Source organism: Cavia porcellus, unplaced genomic scaffold (genome assembly GCF_034190915.1).
Source record: "Cavia porcellus strain 051 isolate PalLab524CR breed Dunkin Hartley unplaced genomic scaffold, mCavPor4.1 scaffold_22, whole genome shotgun sequence".
NCBI classification, from domain to species: Eukaryota; Metazoa; Chordata; class Mammalia; order Rodentia; family Caviidae; genus Cavia; species Cavia porcellus.
Window position 1 is genome coordinate 58,253,109 of NW_026947505.1, and position 9,706 is coordinate 58,262,814.

The 9,706-nt window shown below is 33.0% G+C and overlaps 1 long non-coding RNA gene across 1 annotated transcript; it reads right to left on the reverse strand.

The window, feature by feature from the left end:
• Positions 1–8,106: 8,106 nt before the first annotated feature.
• Positions 8,107–9,096, reverse strand: LOC134472204 (uncharacterized). Its single transcript, XR_010042076.1, has 2 exons — positions 8,755–9,096; positions 8,107–8,381 (listed from the first exon to the last, which is right to left on the reverse strand). It is a non-coding gene; the product is annotated as an uncharacterized LOC134472204 (long non-coding RNA).
• Positions 9,097–9,706: the final 610 nt, after the last annotated feature.

Sequence of the window (9,706 nt, forward strand, 5' to 3'; positions counted from 1 at the left end):
TTTGAAAATAACTAGATAATTACTTGAAACTTCACAACATAGAGAAATGATCATATATGAGATGTAAATGCTCACTAATGTGACCTGTTATTACACATTATACACATGTGTCAAATTATAATTCTGTATATCATACATAAGTAAAAATATTATGCTGGCTAAAAATATTTTTTATAGTTTTAAATTTTTCAAAAACTAAATGGATGAAGGAAGTTATGTTAACTCTAATCAAAAAAAGAATAATATGCTAATTTCACACTCAATAACTTTACCTTAAGAAAATAATCAAGGATGAAAAGAGGCATGTCTAATTTTAAAAACCTCGATTCTCCATAGAAGCATTATGATTCATAAGGTATATGCAGGTAACTGTAAAAAATCAAAATATGTGATGGAAAACTTACAGAATCATGAGAAAACAGATAAATTTGATTTAAAACACTTCAACACCTCATGTTCAGTAATTGATAAAGAAGCCAATAAATTTATAGAACACCAAAAGTCTAAATAATCAGTTAACTTGATATGATAGGCATTTTTAAAATACTGTACTTTAAAACAGTTATAGAATGTTTCTTGTAGGCTGGGGGAATGAGATACAGATACAGATCTATATGACAAGAACATAGATGTAGATTATATAGATGTAGACATGGATATGGATAATTTGCACACAGACTGGCACCTGAAGGCGTGCTATGAGAGGATTTCCATCACCAGTCATGAAACTACCTAAAATTTATGTTCACTATGTACAAACCAAAACCTGTCCGTGAATGTTTGCAATTACTTTCTGTAAAATGGCCAAAACTTGGAAGCAAAAAGGATTTTCTTTAATAGATTGACAAATGATAAAACTATATTACATCTAGACAATTGAATATTTTACAATGCTAAAAAGAAATGCCATGAAGCTGTGAAAAGACACATATAGGTTTCTAAGTGAGGACATCAGTCTGAAAATATTGCACACTGCATGATTTTAATTCTAAGATATTCTAGAAAGAAGTAATTACACAAACCAAAAGAAGATCAGTGATTGCAAAGAATTTGATAGATATTTAATAAAGCATGGGGATTTGTTTAAGTAGTGAAACATTTGCTATGGTACTTTAGTGATGGATACATGACATTACTATAAAAGCAAATAATCAAGTCAATAAATCACAAAACAAAATCGTCAGATAGGAATGTTCTAGAATAAGCTGCAATCTATGAATAACAAATGTAATTTCATTACGAAGAAGGCTAGGAAAGACATCCTAAGTAAGTGAAAATGAGATATCTTCATTCATTCCTATTTTTATAGCACAATGTTACTCTTTTTGTAACTTTTCTATTGCTAGTACAATATATTTAGTTCAGGGGAGAGGTTTACTTTGGCTGATAGTTTCAGAAGTTTTGTCTGTATTCAGCTAGGTTCAAGGCAGATGCTTCATGGCAGAAGGACACTAGGCAGAAAAGTTGCTCAACTTGTGACATCGAGTAAGCAGAGATGGGGAAGAGCCTAAGAGAAAGGGGCCAGGACAACATGTGACCCCAAGGTCGTGCTGAATATCCACTAGGGCACATCTAAAAAGTACCCTGCACTAATCATTCCTCTAGACATCTCTCAGGTCAGTGGAGTTGAACCATCCCAACCCAAAACCACATGACTTACAAATATCATAAATCTATTTCTCACAAATCTGTATGCCAGGAACACTATGGTTCAAGGAACTGGCAGATTCCAAATCTGATGATGCCTGCTCACTGTTTCCATTATGTATCTTTTTCTTGGATCTTCACTTGGCAGAAAAACAAAAATAATGAAATGCTGCATCTTCATTTGGCAGGGAAAGTAGCTCATGGACACCCTCTTTTATAGGATCAGTAACTGCATTCATGAAATTTATGTCTTCATAAGGTGAATTACCTAAAGTTCCCCAATCTTCATGCTATCACACAAACAATCTAGTTTCGACATATAAATGAGAGAAAAATCTTGGATATATAATAAAATAGACCACAGTTGAACTCAGAAAAGACACACAACACAGTCTTCTCTTCATAATGTGTTTATCACTGGAGTACAAGTTAACAATTCTTAGTATTTTCTTCACATATATTTAAAACACTTACGTAAATGATTGTTGGATGACATTGTTAGAGTAACGCTTTACAGATAAGCAGGAAAGAAGGCTAGAATGACCTTTGTGATGGCAGATGAGAGGTAAATACATCAGTCTGAATTCTGTTTATTTAACAGGGATGTAGATGGTTACATGTAAAAATATTCACACATTCGTATATGCACATGTGCTAGTATATACATATTTCTTTGTTCATTCAGCTGACAGAGGCTAAAAGTTATGACACAGCAATAGCAATAAGCATCCCTGGCACACAGGCCTTAGTTTATGATACTATTCTCCAAAAAAGGAACCAGTGAACCCTGAAAAAATGGCTAATTTTAGAACTCAGTCATAAGATATGCATACAAGTTGAACATACAAGATTGGTTTAGAGAATCTTATAAAGCTCAAAATTTAGAATAGTTTCATAAACAAACCTCCCAATGGAGCGAGTGTGGATGGGCTAAGCTTAATTGTGTAATTTTGATTGGTTTTGAGATCCTCTAGTTGATATTTGAAGCACAATTCTGAATGCGTCTGGGTGGGTCATGGTGGTGTGACATGGATTCTGAATTTGGTATCTGGTCTTTTTCTGTCTGGAATTGTTCTCCACTACCTCCTAGCTGCCCTAAACTAAAAGAAGCTTTTTTCAGCCATATTTTCCAATATGATGCTCTTTCCTTGAAGCCAAATGACTGTGGACTGAATCCCTGACTATCAGCCAAATTAAACCTCTTCTCCTTTGACTTGTGGGTGTGCAGTATTATGTAACAGGGATAGGAAAGCTGACTAACAGAGCTGAAAAAGGACACAGGAACCAGTGAAAGGACTTCCATGAACACAAAAAACAACATGATAAATCTAAAGTAGCATTAGATTATGACCCAACATATAATATTGCCATAAGTAGAGACCAACATCAGCAGTGATTGAGTCATTGGCATGAAATATTGAAACTATGTGATAAAAATATCACATTTCATGCTGATGCAATATATTAATACTGAAATGCCTTAGTCAATCCTGTTGCTATCAGAGAATACCTGAGATTGAGAGATTTATAAAGAACAGAGATTTTTTTTTTTTTTTTTGTCCTACACTCCTGAAAGTTGAGAATCACAAGAGCATGACACTGAAATGGTATTGTCTTCTGGTAAAAGCTTCATTATGCAACAAAACACAGTAGAAAGCTGAAGGGAAAACACACATTTGGAAAAGACAAAACATGGAGGGCAGACTCAGATTCTGTAACACCCATACCTATATGACTGAGACCACTCTTTTAATGCAGGCATTCATCCCAGTTAATGACTTCATTACCTCTTAAAGATAGCACTTCTCCACACTGCTACCCTAGGAATCAACTCATAACAAGAGAATCAGAGGAGTAAAACCATATACAAGCCACCATATAGAATTATGAAGGATGTATGGAAAATTTCTCTACTATTTTCTTAATTTTTCTTTGAATCTAAACTATCTTTTACACAAGAAATCTAATGAAGCAGAGCAGGAGAGATAGTAGGATTAAAATAGAGACAGAGAAACGCGGAGAGATTCCTAATTAAAAGAAAAGACATCACTTAAATTCCAGCATAAATTTTAAAAGTGAAGCAAAATATGCCCCATATTCCTTTTAGCTTTGACCCAGTGTTATGTTTTTTGGTGGGATTTTTACTCCTAAACATGACAGCAATATAGAAACAATCTTAAATATTTCAACCAAAAATAGTTAATTCAGAGATGGCGGGAATCAATCAGTTTCAGTCAACTTGACTGTCAACACAGAAAGAAAAATTAGAAGATTAGAATTGGGACCTCTGCTTCCTCTATTAGAAAGTTGAATAATATTACACCCTTCATTATTTTTAATGGCAGTTTTGTGGTGATTTTATCTGGGCATGTATAAATGAAGGATTGCATAAAAGGAAGCCTTTTATTTTAGTTTCATTTCACTATAGATAGTGCCTTTACATTTTCATTGATGAATATATTTGAATTTTAATATTTCAAAAATTGTATTTCTATTGCTTCACAGTAAGGATATTTTTACACAACATTTACTTGATATGGAAAAAGCAAGAACAGTCAATTCAACTATTTACTAGCATTTTAAAAATTAAAATGACAGGGGGCTGCAAGCGTAATGTTATTGGGTTGGTAAATTTTAATAGATTATTGATCAAAAGTAACTGAAATAGTGCTAAGGATGAGGAAACTATTGTGTATAAAACTTTTGATAAAAAGAAAACATTAAATTTTCAGCAGTCCATTCATTTTCTAGTTATTCAAAGGACAAAGAAATCAGTGAGGTTTTCAGTAGACATAATTCAATAAGTAATCAATTGCTCTATTTTTGCTTTTTGAGAAAGAGACAGTCTTGCTATGAAGTTGAGACTGGCTTTGAACTCACTTTATCCTACGCTGATCTTGAATTCGCAACTATTATCCTGCCTCAACCTCCCAAATGCTAAGATTATATTCATGTATCACCACACCTAGCTACCACACCACACTATTTTTTTAAAAGAGAACTAGAAGATAAATAACTCTTGATCCTCCCCCTCTCCATTGTGTCCTCCAGTGCTTCTGTCCAAGTCTATCTTTTATTTTAGGCCTAATTTTCATCTCCTTAATTCACAATTATTTGCCTAAATGCTCAAGAGTTAGCTGAATTCTTGCAGCATACATAACTTATTATGATCATCCTGAAAATTGCTATGCATCATTAGATATTATGTTGTCTAGCAATACTTTAATTTTATAAACTATTTTACTTACATTTTCTGTTATTTGTACATTGCTGGCATATTGAATCTGTATCAATTTCTGCTTTGACCTAGCCTCCATTACCTACAGTATGCCAGTCAGATTTTTGACATTATAACCAACACTTAGAAAATCAATTTACAAAGAAAAAATTTTTATTTTGACTCACAGACTTAAGGGATTTCAGTCTGTGAATGATTGGCCCTATCCCTTGTATACCTGTCATGGAGGGAGCCAATCGTGGAGCAAACCTCTCTCTCAAGGTCAGTACACACAAAAGAGAAAGATGAGTGGACTGGATCCCCGCCATAGCTTTCAAAAACATACCCCAGTGATCCAAAGATCTCCCACTAGGCTCCACCTGCTAAAATTGTCTCCCCCTTGAGGAATGCCAAGCCAAAGATTATGCCTTTAATCTTTGGCATATGACAAACCCACATGACAGTGTTGGGTGATCTTCTAGGTCAACATTTGTAAGCAACAAACATATAGTAGGCATTAAAAGAATACTTTCAAATTTATTGGTAATACTTAATCCAGTGTACATATTGACCAATATATTTATAAACAGCAACGTTTTCAGACAGCTTCTACTAGTTTTATCAATTATGTTTAAAAATATATTGCTATTTCTTATTGGAATATTTTATTTGCAAATTATTGCTGCAAAAGTAAAAATATAATTCAATATTTTCTCACTGCTATTTTATAAAATATAGCTTTTTAAATGACATATTGCTTTTAAATAACACAAAATACATTACACTGAGTTTTTTGATGAACAACTTAAATATTAATAAAAAGCAATCATGCATTATATAGTAAAAAAATCCTCAATACATTTTAAAGATTCATCCCTATGTATCTCTGTATATTCTCTGGCCAATATGTAATGAAATTAGCAACCAGTGACAAAAAAACTGTTGTAGTGTAAATATTTATGCCTCTTCCAATTTCCTGTAAGAATTTTCTTTCCTTTTTTCTTTCTTTTTTAGTGATTCTGAAAAAAAGCAGAAAACACAGGAAAAATAAAGCATAGTCCTCATGAAGACAACAAAAATCTGACATATAGCTGATGCGATGCTCAGGAATTCCCAGTGCACAATATAAAAAAGAAAATATTAAGAGACACACAAAAGAATAAAGACTCTAACCCATGTTACCAGTATGGCATTTGCCAATTCAGATTAAATCGTTTTGGATAGATGTCACCACCTACAAACTTCCTTAAAAAACGGACACTCATTACAGAGCTTAGCACATTCATTTCTGGAAATAAAGTAGACAATCTCAAGGTAAGAAGAAACTAAACACTCTATTTCTTTACAACAAAAGAGGGGATAAAGCTTTTTGGAGTGATCACAGAAAACTCTTATCACCTTCATAGTTTTGAGCAGTTCAAATTGCCTCAATAGTTTTCAAAAAAACATTTAGCCCATACATTTCCTCCAGAAAGGAAGTTGACATTGAATGTCCACTTTATATACTTTGATACTGTGACTTGAGCAACTATCTCTAAGATGATAATGTGTAATCTATTAACTGGTGATTTCTTACTGTTTTTTTTTTTTTTTTTTTTTTTTTTTTTTTGTAGTTCTGTATGACTTGTACCTTACACCGTTTTGTTTTGTTTTGTTTTTTCTCTTTTTCCTTTTAAATAAAATTTTAAAAAAGAAAGGCAGTTGATTTATTTCTTCCCACTTCACATTGCTACTAATAGTCCAGAATTGTTTTAAGCCGAATTTATTGCCTGAAATTAAACATTGTTATACAGTGATGAAGAAAGGAAAGTAATATGTTGCAGAGACATTTGCATGCCAGTGTTCATTACTATTCACAATAGTTTAGACACAAAACTACCTCAATGTGTACTATTGATAAAGAAATGTAGGATACACACAAGAAGGAATAGTACTCACTCTTAAACATGAAAAGAATCCTGTCATTTGTAAAATATGGATAGAAATAGTGAAAAGAATGTTAAAAAATGAATCAGGCACAGAAAAAAAGGTGAATCACTTGCTCTCATTCATATGTAGACCCTACCAAAGTTGATCTCATAAAAGGTGAGAGTACAATGGTAGTTATGAAAGCCTTTATCTATTTTCTAAAAGCAAACAATGTTCTCTCAGAAATCCTAGGCCAATAATAATATCACAAAGAGTAGGATAAACACTTATTTACATTTGATATTCTTTTAAAGATTACACTGTTGAATTTTGTAGTGCTATCCAAATGATGCGAAGTAGAAACAGTCTGACCTAAAGCCTCTTTACTAACTTAAGGATCTCTCTGAATTTAAACATTTAGTGTTTGATCTGTTGTTCAAAGGAAATTATTTGCCCTATTTTAGTAGCTGATTTTCCTTTATTTGTTGTTTTTTGGAGAGGGTCTGCAATGAAATATTCACCACTTATTTTGCTCTGAAATTCAGTAAAGAAGAATTTTTAATGTGATTATAAATTGAAGAATAAAGTAAAAGCTCTCATAATACTCTTGATTGCATCCACCTATGTTTTCCAAGGAAAGTTATATTCTAAGAAATTATGAAAGAAACATCAAATACACAAGAATATTAAAGTTACAGAGGCCTTTACATTACTTTTTTTTATCACAACCCCCTGCCTGCCAGGTAGGTACTTACGGTGCTGAGCTAAATCGCCAGTTATATTACATTTTAAAATTACAATTTTCACAAAATATTTCATAACAAACTTGAAATGAATTTAAGAGCTATGTTGATAGAGACAGAGAGAGAGAAAGAAAGAAAGAAAGAAAGAAAGAAAGAAAGAAAGTTAAATATGATGATAACAGTGCACAAACATAAATTGTGTTCATATGAAATATTATTTTCCAGTAAGAATTTACTTAACTTTATTTGGCCTTATTCAATAGTAGGTAAAAGAGACTGAAAATGTTGGTGAATTTAAACACATTTGTTAGATTACAATTACTGGTCTACAGAGGTCCTGCAAATGCAAATAGTTATTTTACAAATTGCTGTTAGATTAGTCCAAATCTTTTCCATTTGGCTATGCTTCATAGAAACATCATGCTTTATTTTCTACTAACCAAAACCTAAATATTTCATGCTCAATAAAATAAAATATGACAGTGTTAAGATTGTTAATTTGTGTCTCATCAAACATTTCCAATACGCTTTTTCACTAATATTTAAGCAGTTTGATATTAAGAGGAAAGATGGAAGAAACAGAAACATCACCTAAGGGTCGTGAGGGTCTTGTCGCCTTTGAAATAGACTGGTGGAGACCAGGCCACCCTGTCCATTCATCTTTCTATCAATCTAGGAGCAGCGTGGCAGCAGTCATTTACACGCCGGGAAGAAATACAGTCCCCGAACAACTGCTTGTTCAGTGTGTTATTCATTTTTTCCCAATGTCAGGCGAAAGTGTTTTCATCCTCCAGTGTTTTCTCAGCCTTGGCAGAAAAATGGATAATGGATGATGATGTGGGTGACACAGTGTGTGGATTCTGAAACTGATGGAGAGAAGAAAGGATCTGATAAGAAAATCCCTTCTGAGGCTCCAGCATTATGAGAAATAACAAACAAATGCAAGTGGATTCCTTTGCAGCTTCTCTGTTACACACTGATTTCTTCCCTCAAGATCGTGACATCTTTTAGCTTTACTTAATATGATGATAACAGTGCACCGACATAAATTGTGTTCATATGAAACATTATCATTTTCCAGTAAGAATTTAAGGTAAATTCATGCATCTTTATATTACCAATTTCCTGTTGTATTAATTTGTTAGATCACTGCAACAAACTATCAATAGATACAACAATTGCTATTCCTATAGCATAAAAAAGTTGGGTAAAAAGCACTCCAAGCTTATATTCACTTACATTCTGGTATGTTGTTGCTTTGGGTTGCATTGCACATTGCTCTGTAGACGGGAACTCCAAAGCCTTCTGGGTGGTGAATTGTGTAAGACGAAGAGTCCTGGTTAAGTAATCAGAGGTGTGATGGTGTCTTACCAGCCAGCAAAGAGAGCAGAATACATTTAGTTGATGAGACTAGAAAAAATTTATTCATCTGCTATTTGTCTTTATTCTTCTCCTGTAACTCTTTCCCATCACCACTTTCGCTTGCATATTCTCAACTGCCTTGTGTTCTGTTCATTATTAACTCTGTAGTTTCCCCACAAATGTCTGATCTGAATAGTGGTATTTCTCGCTTCATATCATTGCTTCTCTTCTATATTTATTGATCTTTCTTAAAATTCTTGATTAAACACCTACGATGTAACTGACCCTGTGCAAAGAAGATAACAATTCATAATTATGTGAATATCTAAATATACTATGTGCTCTTTAGGGATACACATTAAAGTCACATTATCTGTCTTCCTTTAGTTTCTGATCATATCTGTCTTTTTCAGTTTTGCCTGTTTAAAGCTTGTTCAAATTTCAATTTTTTCATGTTTTATTTTAAAGAGATTAAGACAAAAGAGGACATAACAAAGCAGATCAGATCAGAACAACGCAAGCAACACAGCATTCTACCATAAGACAACCCATAATTAACAGTAACTACCATAATGTCTTTTTCTTTGAAATAGTTGAGCACAATTTCTTATATGATAGTTTCAAACATAACAGTATAAAACCATCCAAGAGAATGAAAGCATTACAGGGCTTTCAGAATCAAATAACAGAGAATGAACAATGGCTACTATATTATCTCATTTCCCTATGCTATCACACACAATAAAATCCAATAAGATATAACATGATAGAACCAAAGTAAACAGAACAAAAGCATAGTAGGACTTCACAGTAAGATGATATTAAATCA